This window comes from Sesamum indicum, unplaced genomic scaffold, assembly GCF_000512975.1.
Source record: "Sesamum indicum cultivar Zhongzhi No. 13 unplaced genomic scaffold, S_indicum_v1.0 scaffold00112, whole genome shotgun sequence".
Lineage (NCBI taxonomy): Eukaryota > Viridiplantae > Streptophyta > Magnoliopsida > Lamiales > Pedaliaceae > Sesamum > Sesamum indicum.
The window spans coordinates 412,293-428,917 of NW_011628046.1; positions in this window are offsets into that span (position 1 = coordinate 412,293).

Sequence of the window (16,625 nt, forward strand, 5' to 3'; positions counted from 1 at the left end):
ATGCAATAAATCCATGTGATTGGGAGTATTTTAGCTTAAAAGGAAGGTATAATCATCATCAAAATATGGTAAATTGTACAATTATCAGAATTTTATAAAATTATTAGAAAATTAAGGACGCCAAGGTAATTTTTAGAAAACTTATGCACCTGAATAAAATTTTTAGGAAATTAGAGGAGCTTAATGTAATTTTACGGCAATTTGAACTTTATTGCAATTTCTAAAAAAATTATGTATTTCAAAAAAAATATAGACCTTAATGCAATTTATAGGCAAAATTTGGACCTCACTGCAATTATTAGGCAAATTACAAAAAACATCTTCAAAGGGAGTGTTCCAGCGCTGTCGATACTTGAATACTCCCCCGCAGTGGCCTTAGATGCGGCGGCGGGGGCCAGCAGTACATAGGTCCAGACGGGAATAACAATATTATTTAATTTTATGTAATATTTATATTTTTCAAATTAAAATATTTATGTATTTTTTATTTGTCAATTTTTCAGATGTTGTGCGAGTGGGACTGCAATGATGGGTCGATGTTCAAACTCGTCAAGCCGCAGGCGGGGAAGTTCCTGTGGAAGCGGTTCGCTAACACCCGAAACTAGTTAGCCCGACCACTGTGGTTGGCCTAGGAGATACGGCGCTAGGTCCTGGAGTTCTAGTCGAGACTAGAATTCCAGGCAGAGTCGGCCAAGAATAAGATCAATAGGGTAGCAAACTAGAAGTAGCTGGCACCGTCTACAGCGGGGTCGTCATTTGTTAGGGCGCACAACTGAAAGATGGTAAGTATTTCAACGCATATTTGTAATTTCATTTAATGTTTTTCTTATTTCTAATTATTTTTTAAATTAATTTTTTAACAGAAGACAACTCGGACACCCCGTCACTCAAATGGAGGTGTTTGAGAAGGTCTACCAAAAGAGGGAGGATAGCCAGTGGAGCGGCAAGAGGGCGAAAGAGGTCGCGGTAAGTAAATAAAAATCTATACATCATTTATTCTTTTAATTTTATATATTTTTCAATCTAATTATTTAACATGTTCGCAGCAGATGTTCTTGAGGGTGATGGAGAAATGCCAGAGGTAGCAGAACAGCAATGAAAAGCCACCATTGTCCTCTCAAGGCCGTGTGGCCCCCGACGAGCAATAGGCGGCCGGAAGAGGGGCCAAGTATTTAGGCTTGACTCCGAGGCCCACCACTCGATTGCTGGACCATCACAATCGACCTAGTCGACCGCTCCCTCACCGTCGCCACCACAAGCCCAACACCCCACATAGATGATTAGGTGTTGGCACTCGAGCCCCCAACTGGCCCAATTATCTAGTGCCCGAGACTCCAGCTAATCCCTCGGCACCTGACGGCGGCGAACACGCGGCCACTGGAGATAATAATTTAGATTAGACTTTTTTTTTGTATTTTGTAAAAATAAATTTTGTACTAATATTTTGACTTTTGTAATTAAATTATTATTATTTTTTGTTATATTATGTGTGTTTTATATAAATTCATTTACTTAATTTTAAAAATATATTAAAATATATTAAATAAAATAAATATTAAAATATATTAAAAATAATAATTTTATAGTTGCATTTGTAACAAATTTTTTAATACACCAATAAAAGGTAAAATCGGTCAGGCCGTTAGAAAGAATGTGCCAAAAACAGTTACTAATTAGAAACTAGGCCGTTCCAAAAATCATTACAAAAGCAGTTACAAATGCAGTCCCAAAAACAGATACAAATATATTACAAAATAGTTACAAAGAGTATTACAAAAGCCGTGCCAAATATCTAGCAAAATTATACCTACATGTGTTACAAAGGCCATTAAATAACAATTATATCAAATCCAACCTAGCCATTACAAAAGCGGTCCAAAAAATTAATTTTTTTTCATGTCACTAGATTTGTAACGGCTTCAATTCGCAGTCACAAAAATCGTTACAAATTGTAACGGCTTTTTGCCAAGCCATTACAAATACTTTGTAACGCCTCGTTTAACCGAGGTATGCCTTTTCGTTACAAAACTCGTTAAAAAAAATGCGTTACAAATTTATGAAAAAGCATTTCCAATAATATGATATTTTTGTAGTTTAGTAAATCACTAAACCAGATGCATGTGGACTTTTCTTATGAAACAGAAAACAAATACTATACCTTTGTTGATATGTTTTCACAAAATGATCAATACTCAGTTTAGTAAAGGGCCCATTTACTTTCGTGGTATGGATAAATGGTTGACAGGACTAGAATGGATTTGTTCTAGGATTTGATAAATTAATAGTAAGAAAAGGTAGGGAAAAGGTCTGCTTCCGTCTAGATTTCTCAATCAGATTACATCTGGTCTGATTTCATATCAAGCTGAATCAACCTTGTAGGATTCAGACTGAGCCAATATCATGAAAAGGAAATAATTTACATAATTGGATAAATGGCACAATCCAAACTTAAACCTAAATGTAAACAAGCCATAAGTAGATTAAAGTTATAAGAACTGATAATGACAGTGAGTCTTTGAGTAACCAATATCCAAGAACTTTTGAGAAATGAAGGCATTTTGCATTATAAAACTTGTATAATACACCTCAGCAAAATGGGATAATTGAAAGAAAACACAAGCACCTCTTACAAGTTGCAATTACCTAAGATGTTTTGGACTGACGCCATTTTCACAACAACTTATATTATTAATTGACTACCTACTCCAACTCTTAACCGGAGTATCCCTTATGAGAAATTGTATAACAAACCTGTCAACTATCAACACATAAATGTTTTTGGTTGACTTTATTTGCTACTAATAGTTTGCCTTTTAAATTCTAATTTGATTCAAAGGTACCAAAATATGTTTTTCTTGGTTATATGCATGGACAAAAAGGATATCAACGGTATGATATAGAAAGAAAAGCTACATTAGTAAGTAGAAATGTTTTCCATGAAAGCATTTTTCCTTACAAAGGAGAACAAAGTGATCCTATCACATGTTCACTTCCCTTGCCCTTAAATACTTCTGATATTGATGCTAACTCAGACCTATATACATCCACTAATGTGGAGGAGAAAGTCCTAGATCACATAGCTCCAGAATTTAGGAGGTATACTAGAACAATCTAAACCTTCTTAGATGAATGATTTTATATGTAACTATTCTGTTGCTCAAGCCTCTCTTATTGTCTCTGCTATTACTGCTTCACATGCTACTTTTGTTGCTTCTGTTTCCAATTTTCAGGAACCACAAACCTACCACCAAGCAGCAACTCAACTAGATTGGATACATGCTATGAAAACAGAGATAAAGGCTTTGGAAAATAACCAAACTTGGGATATAACACCATTGCCTCATGGTAAAAGAGCAATAGATTGTAGATGGATTTGTAAACTTAAATTTAGACCAGACGGGACAATTGATAGGCACAAAGCCAGATTGTTGCCAAAGGTTACAACCAAATAGAGGGGGTGGGTTTCTTTGAGAGTTTTTCACCTGTTGCTAAGGTCGTGGTAGTAAAGACTATCCTTTGCTGTTGCTACATCTGCAGGATGGCATATCCACCAACTAGATGTCAACAACGCTTTCTCACATTGATATTTGGATGAGAAAATTTACATGAATGCACCAAAGGGTTATTCAGTGCCTCCCGGCCATGTTTGCAGACATTAAAAGTCGCTTTATGGACTCAAGCAAGTATCGTGCTAGTAGAACTATGAATTCACCTCAAAGATGGAATCTTTTGGTTTCAAACAATCTAACAATGACTATTGTTTGTTCACCAAATCTTCTTCTGCAGGTTTTATTGCATTATTAGTTTATGTAGATGAGATTTTGATTGCAGGTCCATCAACATCTCAAATTATAGAAGTAAAGTGTTATTTAGACAAATTATAGTCAAGAATCTTGGCCCAGCCAAATACTTCTTAGGCTAAGAAATAGCCAGAGGTCCAGAAGGACTGTACTTACACAGAGCAAATATGTTAATGACATCTTGACAGATTTGGGATTGCTAGAAGCAAAAAAAATAAATACACCACTTCCAGTAGGAATTAAGTTTACAGCTAAATCAAACAATGTGCTCCCTCATCCAGCAGTTTACAGAAGAATGGTGGGCAGGTTTCTTTATCTTAGTTTTACCAGGCTGGATATCGATGCAGTTGTACACTTGGTAAAGTACCTTAAAGGGACTTCCCAAAAAGGTCTATTTTTTCCCTCCAACACGCACTTCAGTCTTAAAGCATACCGTGATGCTGACTAGGCTTCTTGCCCAGATAGCAGGAGATCTCTTACTGGATACTACATTTTCTCGGGACCTGCTTTAATCTCCTAAAAAAACGAAGAAACAAAGTACAGTTTCTCGTTCTAACAGTTGAAGCGGAATACAGAGCCATGAGATCCACAGCTTGTGAGCTTTTATGGATTTCTGCTCTTTTACAAGACCTTCATATTTCAATTCCTAAGCCCATTCCCTTCCTTTGCGATAACAGTGCATCTCTACACATTGTTAGCAACCCTATTTTTCACGAATGGATCAAACACCTCGAAATTGATTAACATCTTGTTCGAGACCATTATTAATCTGGTTTTTTGCACCTTCTTATATCCCATCTCAGGAAAAATTAGCTGACATATTTACAAAATCCTTAACATGACCTATCTTCCACTCTTTGATTGGCAAGCTTGGGTTGATTGGTTTTGTCCCAAGTCCGGCGGATTAAAGACAGACATTCATGCAGTTGATGAAGACTGGAGCTGAAGAAGATTTTGGTTGCTAGCTGTTAGCCAACTTCGTGGAAAGTTGCTATTCATATAAACAGCAATAGCGTTTTTATTAGTAACTATTTAGTTTCACCATTTTCCTATGACAGTAGCGTTTCTAATATTATTAGATAGACAACTTCTTAGCAATTAAGCTAAGTATTAGAAGTTGAATTGGTTAGTGACTTTCAACTGCTTCTTTGCAGCTATTTAAGTGATACAAATTGCAACCTTTCCTTCATTCAATCGTGTTAATGGAATTTACAGATTTCCATTTCTTGCTCGGTTTTCAACTCTCTTCACAATCGTCATTGATTGAATTTCTCTTATAAATTATTATCTTGAGTATAATTACATTAGTCATGCCTTTTTCTAAGAGTATCAATAAAAAAGAGAATTTCGTTGGATATATTTTCAATTTGATTTCGGTTTATTAAAATTTCAAAGGGTGAATAGCAATTTATCCGCTTGTAATATTGAAAATGAGCACATTATCCCCTTATATAAAAAATATAACAATTTACCACCTATACTTTTTAAAATGAAGCAATTTACCTCCTTATACAGGGAGGTAAAAATTACTTCATTTTAAAAATCATAGGGGGGTAAATTGTTGTATTTTAAAAAAATACTGGAGGTAAATCGCTTTTTATTTTTTCATAAGGGGATAATTTGCTCATTTACGATATCACAAGAAGTTGCTTGCATTTTTTTTCCAAATTTCGAATATAAATTTAGTCAGCCAAGAAATGTAAAAGAGTTCATAATTCAAAAGTCTATTCAGATTGACGCAAATTAGTATCGAGAAAGGAATAGTAATTTTAGGATTCATTATCTGGAATAATATATATATCTTATTTAAACTGTGGATATTTTCTTCTGTTTTAATTTTTGACTAGCTATAATTATAAGGAAAAAATATATTTTTTATTTCATAAATTAGGCTCTAAATCTGTGTACTTTCTTTGTCTCACGGGATTTTCTAGAATGTACATCTAACAAAAATAATTTGTAAAAATACTGAATTATATATAATCTTTATCTTTATGCACTTACCCAGTGTTCTATATGTACAACTAATCTGAATCAAGATCCTATATATATACTTGGAAAATGCAAGCAACTCCCTTGTTATATTACAAATAAGCAAATTACCTTCTTATGAAAAAATAAATAGTGATTTACCTTCCTATATTTTTGAAATACAACAATTTACCTCCCTATGTTTTTTAAAATGAAGCAATATAACTCCCTGTATAAGGAATATTGCTATATGTTTTTTATATGAGAGTAATATGCTCATTTTCAATATCACAAGGGATAAATTGCTATTCACCCTGTATATATACTACAATGTAATTTTCACATAAACAAAAGTTTGAAACTCTTTGAGAAGGGTGGAAAACCTGAGCAAGCAACATGTGCTTTAATTTCTAGAATCAAGCGAATTAATTATATACACTAATATTTATTAAATTTAAGATAATATTTTTCGTATAAAATGGATAAATTATATTTTTGGTCCCTATACTTGGATCAAAATAAACTTGGGTCCCAAAATATTTTGAGGCAAAGTTTCATTCCTATTCTTTTCAAATTGTTATGGTTTCGGTTGGAGTTAAAAGTTAATGGTGCTGGGAACACGGCCGTATTTGGCAATACGGCCAGGCCATGTTCTCTGCAATATCCACGCGTTGCATAACAAGAAAATATAAATTGATCAAAGAAAGTAATAAAAAAAAATAGAAAAAGTAATAAAATAATTAAGAATAAAATACTAGAGAAATTAATAAAACCTAAATAAAAGGTTGGGGAAATAACAGAAAATGGAATAAGAGATAATTATATAAATTAATAAAAATGGAAATAAATTAATTAGAGAAAGTAATAAGAATAAAAATAAAAAATTAGAAAAAGTAATAAAAATAAGTAAGAATAAAATACTAGGGAAATTAATAAAACTTGAATAAAAGATTAGGACAATAAAAGAAACTGGGAATAAAAGATCATTATATAAAGTAATAATAATGGAAATAAAATATTAACTAGAGAAAGTAATAAAAATAAAAAAAATAGTAAAAGCAATGAAAATAATTAAGAATAAAACACTAGAGAAATTAATAAAGCTTATAAAAAATATTAGGAAAATAAAAGAAACTGGGAATAAAAGATAATTATATGAAGTAAAAGAAATGGAAATAAAATATTAATTAGAGAAAGAAATAAAAAAATTAATAAAAATAAGTAAGAATAAAATACTAGGGAAATTAATAAAACTTGAATAAAAGATTAGGACAATAAAACAAACTGGCAATAAAAGATCATTATATAAAGTAATAATAATGGAAATAAAATATTAACTAGAGAAAGTAATAAAAATAAAAAAAAATAGTAAAAGCAATGAAAATAATTAAGAATAAAACACTAGAGAAATTAATAAAACTGATAAAAAATATTAGGAAAATAAAAGAAACTGGGAATAAAAGATAATTATATGAAGTAAAAGAAATGGAAATAAAATATTAATTAGAGAAAGAAATAAAAAAATTAATAAAAATAATTAAGAATAAAATACTAGGGAAATTAATAAAACTTGAATAAAAGATTAGGAAAATAAAAGAAACTGGGAATAAAAGATCATTACATAAAGTAATAATAATGGAAATAAAATATTAATTACAGAAAGTAATAAAAATAAAAATAAAAGAATAGAGAAAGTATTAATGAAGGAAGTCAAAAACTATGGAAATAAAGAATAGGTGATGGGCAAGCAATGCATGCGCAAGTAATTTCTATATATACCAACTCATAATTTGAGAATTTTTGTCTTAGTTACGTCCTTCAAATTTTTGTCTTATTAATGAGGGAAGTCAAAAATTATGGAAATAAAGAAAAGGAATTTTTGTCTTTGTTATTGATGGTGGAGATGGAGTTACGTAGTTCAAATTTTTTTGATCGTCAAAAATTGAATGTATTGCATGTAACTTAACTTTTAAATTATAAATTATAATTATATTTTAATCATATTTTTCAATTTTGAAAAATACGTATCATTTGTGCGACAAAAGTATAATGTGTAGAAAAAAAAATGACGCGGTAATATATTTGGCTGCTCCTGAATCCAATTAGATTTAGATTAATTACCAAATTAATGGTAATGGAGTGGATCTGGTATATAAAAGTTGTACTCCAAGACTTTGAGAACTTCCAAACATGCATGAGACAGCAATATTAAGAAATACATACATAGTACAGCTAATGAACTTGAGCTTATTGAGGCAAATTAACGCAAATGGAGTGGAGGTGCGGAATTCTGGCGGTATGCTTATAATTCATTTGGCACGTCGAGTGTGAATAAGATAATGGGCCACCGATTTAAATCCAAGCTTCCATGCCTACACATATATGTATATATGATCAGCTAGCATGAATGAATATTAATCATAATTTCACTGTAATTGTCTTTTGATTAGTACGTAATTGTAAGAATAGAATATATGAACATGAAGATGATTGACAAGATACGTACATGGTCATGAATTGAGCCAGTGGGCGGCCAACCCTTCTGGTCTCGGCAACGACTGCAATTGCATATTTCCCGACACGCCGGACATTTCCAACTCTCCTTCTCTTTTACTTCCAATAAATTCTCTCCATATCTGCACCCAACAATGATGTAATTAACCCTCTTTTCCTTCTATCTCAAACTTATAACTATTTTTCTTCTTTGTTTAAAAATTTCATATAGTTCAAAAATTTGTGGGATGACCTTATGTAGAGGCATTTTCCGCATAATCTCCCTTGTGAACGATGACATAGGCTACATTCAGTGCGTGGACCAAGTGTCTTCTGCCTGCCCACACAAACAAAATTAGAGTGCTTTATGTAGAGAGGAAATTGACAAAAAACAGAGACGGGTTGCAAATTAAGTCCTAGTATTAGTAGAGCGTTGACCTGCATTGATGACAAGTAATCCCATTAACTGAATCGTACAAATTTTTCACACTTTGGTCATCAAACAAGGGCCACGGACTGTTGCAGTCACCCAACAGCTTCTCATGCTCCGACGTATAAACCTCTTCATTTTCAACCTTCATTTTTCCCTTGTCTTCTATGCAAATTCCATCCCCCACCGGCGATGATGGATGCTTCTTCATTAACCTAACAGTACGTACAACACATTTTATACACATGCATATACATAGAGAGAGAGAGAGAGACAGAGAGAGAGACCTTGGAGAAGTACGACGATTGATGGCATCCTTATGAAGACGAGGGACAGTGGGGACTTTAGGCTTTTTCTTTTCCATCATTGGGAGTGGAACGTCTTGACGGAATACTCTTTTTGCTTGATCTAAAATATTCATATTCAGACCCAATTGCTTCATTTTTTCTAAATTTTCTTTGATTCTGAGAGCTCTCACACGTTCATATTTAATACCCATATCACACTCATCCCCGCCCTCTACACATCTTCTATCTTTACGCTCTTTCTTCTTCACTCTTGGTTTTCTCTTTACTCTTTTTTTATGCAAGAGTAAGTGATATATCACCCTAACCATAACTCACTCTCAGCTCTTCACTTGTGAACGTGGAAGTGCTATATATATACACACCAACACACAAAGCTCTCACACAAAATTTATTTGATGAGAGGAGAGGGTATATAGGAACTTAATTTCTATATAATTATCACACAGTTTCTTATATTTTTAAACTTAAACTATTTAGGAGCAAAAATGTTTAAAATATTACAATTTACTAATGTTTAGGGCTGTCTTAATAGTTAAAGTAGATTACGAGCTGCATCTTTCTAAATTTATTTACATAAATTATTTTTTACCTTTTATAAGTATAATTCCTATTTAGAACAAAGATTTTACAAATATATCCTATGAGGGAAATAATGATCGACACCCCCATCAACTCACATACTTATAATTTTATAAAGTATTTGGGTAAATAATTTTAACTTTTAAAGATGGCAGTATAATCATCCCAAAGTATTTTTATAAACTTTACATTGAACTACGTATACGATATATTTTCCCATATGAAAAAATATCACAATTTACCTCCTTAGACAGGGAGGTAAATTGCTTCATTTTAAAATTATGGGGAGCTAAATTCTTGTATTTTAAAAATATAGGAAGGTAAATTGCTATTTATTTTTTTTATAAGGGAATAATTTGCTCATTTGCGATATCACAAGGGGATTGCTTGTATTTTTTCCTATTTTTAAATAACATGTGTGCATATATATATATATATATATATCTTTCTTGTTTAAAAAAGCTGAAAATATTATATGTAGGATTTTATGTAACAGATTCCATACATGGAATTAATATCATTAGACAAAAATAGTCCGTTAATTAATATTATCATTAGAGACAATGAATGATTACATTCAAAATTAAGAAAGTTGACGATGATTTTGGAATGAGAAGTTGGTGAAATAGATATTATGGTTTAATTAAAAAGAGAATATTAGGAAATATTCAGGTACCTAAATTAATTTAAGGGTTTGTTAGTAAAATTAGCTACATGTTTTAATGTTCAGATCTTATTATGATAAATATCAAAATTACCATAAATTTGATAATATCATTTGATTTGAAAATGGTGATAAGATAAATTGTTGGCATAACGTTAATTTATGCACAGTTTTATGTATATATTTTTAAATTATATATATTAATATAGAAAAAGGGTCCCCACTCACAAATAACGGTTAATGACACGGTCGCGCTAACTTTTTATAAAATCAAAAATATCCTTCAACTGATAAAATTACTAACTTATTCAATTTTTCAAAATTTTAATTACTTGATAAATTATTTCTTTCTTTCTTTATATAATGTATTTATTTCTATATTTTCCTCATATTTATAGCATATTTCAAAAATAAAATATTTATTATATATACGTAGAAAAGGCGTGCTAGAACTGCTAGTACATTTATCTTTAAAAATTAGTATATGTTTTTAATGCATATATATATAATATAGCATATACAAATGTATATATCTTTATATGTTAATATAAAAAAGAAGAGTCATGCATTATACTAACAAATTGCGGGTAATGATACTGTCATACTAAATTTTTGTTAAATTAAAAATTTCTTTTAATCGATAAGATACTTAACTTATTCAATTTTTTAAATTTTATATAAACTGATAAATCAGTTTTTCTATCTCCCTTCTTTGTTTTTTCTTTAATTTAATATAATGTATTGATTTCTATACTTTTCTCGTAAAAAAAACACATTTAAAAAGTGAAAAATTATTTATTATAAAAATACAAGAACTAAGGCCATAATAGTTAGTATAAATATTAATTAGAGAAAGTAATAAGAATAAAAATAAAAAATTAGAAAAAGTAATAAAAATAAGTAAGAATAAAATACTAGGGAAATTAATAAAACTTGAATAAAAGATTAGGACAATAAAAGAAACTGGGAATAAAAGATCATTATATAAAATACAGAGAAGAGAATTTCTTATAAAAATTCTTGACAAGTGTGACAACAGTCCCAAGAGGATTGATCCAATACTTCTCACGCTGGACGAAGAAAAAGAATGGCTGAGAAATTTTGATGTTAGACAAGTGCTACCAGGGAATGCAGTGAGGCGTCTATACTCCACTGAAGTTTATGGTAGAATCCCAACCAGGAGAAGCGGAACGGGTAAATTCCTATACAATTTCAGTTCTAAAAATTATGACTGATTGGAAGGAACTCGAGTCGGATACATCAAAGATCTCTCAAGATCAAAGGGAGATCCAAAAGACGGTTCAAGACTACGGACATAGGTTAATATACATACCTATGAAAGTAGAATCTTTGAGCCAAAAGGTGGACGAGGTCCTTAAGATCCTTCCAGATCTACACAAGGGCCTTACAGATCTGAGGACAGAAATTACAAATCTGAAGAAAAATCAAAGGGAGAATCCTGAGACATCAAAATCCAAACAAGAGGGAATTAGGGATGCCCTTGGAACAGTACCTCTTCTACACTAGAAGGCAAGGCCATGGAGATTCCAAAGACGAAGTCAAGAGAAGATCTGATTATTGCTTCTATTAGATCCATAAAATAATGGAAGTAACAAGAGCGGATCTATCAGATCTACAAGAATTGGCGGAATCCTTTTCCCAACTCGGGATCGTGGATTTAGTCAATATCCAAACAAAATAAGATCACTCCAGCACTACCACCGCCGAAGGGAAGTACATGCTCTAATGATCCTCCACAGGATCAACCGATGAGAGAAAGTGTGGAATTCAATACTAATGCCACTCCAACGTTTGTGGGAACCAGGAAGAAATCCAAAAAAGAGTGCCGGAGAATACATCTTGGGCAAGGACCATGCTCCAGCCCTCACATCCATATGGCGCCATACTGAATCTGGATATTATTGATTTTCGAAATACCGAGAAATTGATAGATGAATGGGTTGCAGCAATCAAGATAGCAACAACTACCCTAGAGCTCGACAAAGAAAACTTCATAAAATTTGTTGAGTTGAGTTTAGAAGGATCAGTAAAGATCGGATGGGATAACACCCCAGAAGATACCAAGGCCAGCATCCTTGCCGGAGATTCAAAAGGTGCGATAGCGGACCGGCTAGGAAGGCTTATCAAGATACACTTCATCGAAGACGGATACTTCGAAGGAAGTAGAGCAGAAAAGGCTAGAGAATATGCACAGGCTCTCTTCAGTCTTGAACTTATAAGTATTTGCGCAGTAGATGAATACATCTATTGGTTTTGCAAGTATTTCTTCCAGAGTGGAGTAGCAACATAAGTAGCAGCTCCAATGTTCTTCGCAAAGATATGCAGTCCATGGAGAGAAATGTTGATCCAGTCATACAAAGTACCAGAAGGACAACTAGATTATAGTGGCGCGAAGAATGTCTTTACTTAAAGACAAACTGAAGGATTGGTGTTATCAACCATCCATCCAAAAGAACATAAAAAGACTGAGAGGTAAAATCAAACGAACGCCTCTTTGTTGTGATAACAATGATTTGCCAACAATTATAGGAGAATCAGGCGAGCCTAGGAAAAGAAGGAAGCAAAGTAGTGACTCCTACCCTAGGAATTCCAGAAGAACCTTTTCCAGACGAAGATCATGGTGGTCCAAATCCAAAGCCAGAACATATAAATCTGGACGGAGAACAGGACCAAAAGGGTTTCATCCCAAGGATCTACACGAACAGAGGCAAGATCCACCGAAAGAACCCCCACAAGAAGAACTTTCAGATGAGCCCATACCCGAGCCACTGAAAGTTTCAAAGACTAAAATTGTTGGACCTGTGGAGCAAAAGGACATATATCCCCCGACTTCCTGCAGAAACGTGGTGAATTACAAAAATTTGAAGCCACAGATGACATCTTGGATGCAGTCTACTATGGCGACTTCGTACCTATTTACCAATTCGAAGACCTTCCATCAGACGAAAGTGTCTATGAAGAAGAATAGAAACTGATTCGGATGGATCTTCAACCGAGTCAGAATAATTACGAGGGAGATAGGCTTTTAATCTTCTGAAATCCTATCAGGATTCTTTTCCAGGATGACGGTGTCAAATAAAACCATGCGACAAGATTTCAACCTCAGCCGGTACGATGGATTTAGGATTAGAGGAATTGGGAAAGTCCTGAACCAGATAGGACTAAACCAAAGGAAGCATCACATAATCTACAAAGTAAGTTGAACCAGATAGGACTAAACCAAAGGAAGCATCACATAATCTACAAAGTAAGTTCAGGTGAGTTTGCTATATCGATGGAACTTACTGGTAATGTGATGGAGATGTAATTAATTCCTAAGAGATGGCTGTCTTAGAACAATGATAGGTAATTTGTATGCAGGAAAACTGATGTTTGACATTCATCCTAGAATTGCATATAACCTAGCAGACCAAGATTTCAGTAGAGTCTTAACCCTTCATCAAGATTTTAAAAGAAAAGGTCTAATGAAAGAAGGAAATAGACCGTATTCTATAACCTATAGATTTGCATATGCCCTTTCCAATACCCATCATTCAGATTTGTTTCTTAGGAAAGAGTATATTGAGATTTCTAGAATTTTCAAGGAGTTCGCAAAGGTAATGACACCAGATCCTATTAGGATACCTAGAATAGGTGGTGTTGATATTATTATAAAAGATCACCCAGTCTTAGATCGAACACTAAGCTCTAGGACTGAGTTTAGTAGTCGGATGTCATTTCCAAAAGATAGGATTATAGGCTACAAAGGAAAGGAGAAAGAGTTATTAAAAGTTTTAACTCCTCAAGAGATTAGGGTAGATAATGTAAAACTTAGATGCCCTCAATGATGGAAAGAAATACAAGTTATATTTGACATCACTAAGAAAGAGAATCATTTCCCTTGTGATAACTTATATCATTTGCAGCAACCTGTTGTTGGAAAATATGAGGGCATGCTTGAAATAGCAGGTCATGAAATTTTAGTTGTAGGTGTTGCAGGACGAGAAAATGAAATTATAACTTTGGGGTTAAGTTTCCTCGAAGATCATAAACCATGGGGAAGAAAAGGTAATGGAATGGAATTCAGTCTTGATGGTGTTACCATAAGGGTTGAATGACTTTTGAGTTCATGTTTGTCTATATTGACGACATACTAATTGCATCCAAAAATATGAAAGAACATATTAAACATCTTGAGATATTTTCTGATACATGCTATAGAGATGGTTTAGTACTAGCTGAAAATAAAGCTACTATTGCAGTCAATAAGATTGAATTTTTAGGAATCCTTATTGATGAAAAATGAATTGAGTTGCAGGACCATATTGTGGAAAAAATCCGCAATTTCCCAGATGTGCTCAAAGGCAAGAAGCAATTGCAAAGCTTCTTGGGACTTGTTAATTTTGCAGGAATCTTCATTAAGGATCTTGCAAGATACAGAAAGGATTTTCGACCACTTCTGAAAGAAATGGAGAGTTCAAAGTGGAAATGGGAAGAAATACACAACAAAAGGGTTCATGAACTAAAACAAGTTTGCAGTAACCTTCCAAAGCTTGCTATACTACAAGACGAGGATGAATTGGTAGTTTACACAGACGCCAATGATTACAGATGGGCGACAATGCTCATGAAGAAGACAACTACAGGGAAGAACCCTGTAGATATACTGGAGGGTTGTTCTCAGAACAACAGGTCAAAGTTTGACACATAGACGAGAAAGAATTCTTTGCGGTTTGGAAGGCTTTCAAAAGATGGCCTTTATTTTTACTTGCTAAAGAATTCACTTTTAAAGTTGATAATACTAATGTCAAAGCTTTCTTAAAGAATAAATTAGAATCAACAATAGAGAAAGCCCGTATTATCAGATGGCAAGCAGAATTCCAATATTATTGTTATAATATTGTCGTTATAAAATCTCATGAAAACATTGTTGCAGATTTCCTGACGAGAGATGGAGGCGTCTGAAGCAAACTCCATCATGTTGAGACTCAGACACCCTTGGGAAAATCTCGAGGAGCTTGATAGAAAGTTTGGACAGCTAGCAGTCAATGCCCAAGTTGCCGGACAAATTCAAAGAGCCGATCTAGACATAGTTCAGGTCGCAATAAGGAGTTCTTTATTAGCATCCACCTCGCTATGGAACAACTTACGAGAACTAATTCGGAAGGCGTCACCTTCAGGGATGACTCACAAGTTGAGGGAGCATGACCCAAAATATGCCTTTAGAGTATAGGGCTCTACACCTGTAGCATCGGATTCAAGTACCGATTGCACAAGGCCATCATCAAACTCTGGTGAAACGGCAAATATTGAATCACAGGAAGTGCAAACTCCTGTAGGTTCAAGTCAACCCAACACCTCTGGGGTAAAAGAGGGAGAGATTAGCCTTAGGCTAATGATAGGCACCTCTAAGGCTAATACTAACGAGTTGATGTCTTCTTTTGCTTGGCAGGATTATCAGCGTGTGACGTCCGTAAAATTTTGTACGTAATTGGAAGACTAATTGGTAATTATTAGGAATTTAAATTTAATTAGTAAATAAATTATAGATTGAATTTGGGATATAATAAAACTTGAATGGATTAAATTGGAGTTCGTAATAATATTTTGGGGCAAATTATATTAATTAAGAAAATTAAGAAGGACGTAATAGTAATTATTAAAAAGAATTTTTTTTTAAAAGAAAAAGAAAAAAAGGGGTGGGCAGTGGCATGTGCTGCCACCGCCTCACCAATTAAACATATATATATATATATGTATGTTAATTGTTTTACACTAACACACGCACTCACATTTAACACACACATTGACGCGCGCACACATTCGGAAAATAGAGGTACGGATTTTAGATTTTAATTTTTACTAATTTAAATAATTATATAATTTAAATAGTTTATTTATTAAATATTGATTATATTGAGCGGTGAATTATTTAATTAGAGTATTTTATGATTTTGCCTATTTAAATTAGTGTCGTATTAAATATCACATTTGCTATAAAAATGATATAGTTGGGTAATTAAAATATTAGATTTGTTAGATTTAATTATTATTATAGTTAATTTACACAATTCCATCGGAATGATTAACCAAATATGTAATTCTATCTATTATTGCTTAATTAAATTGTATAGTAACGATAAATTGATAGAAAATTCATCGAAATATTTCGGAAGCTATATTTTAGAAATATTATGTTATTAATGAGGGAAAAGGAGGATTTAGTGGTAATATAATTTATGAATGCTATTAAAAATGATAGTTATAAATATATAAGGGGTTTGGTTAAGTGAATTCTTATGAATTATTTGGTAAATTAAATATATTGATTATACGTATAACATTCTGTTATAGGACGTGACGACAAAGTAGAGGGTTGA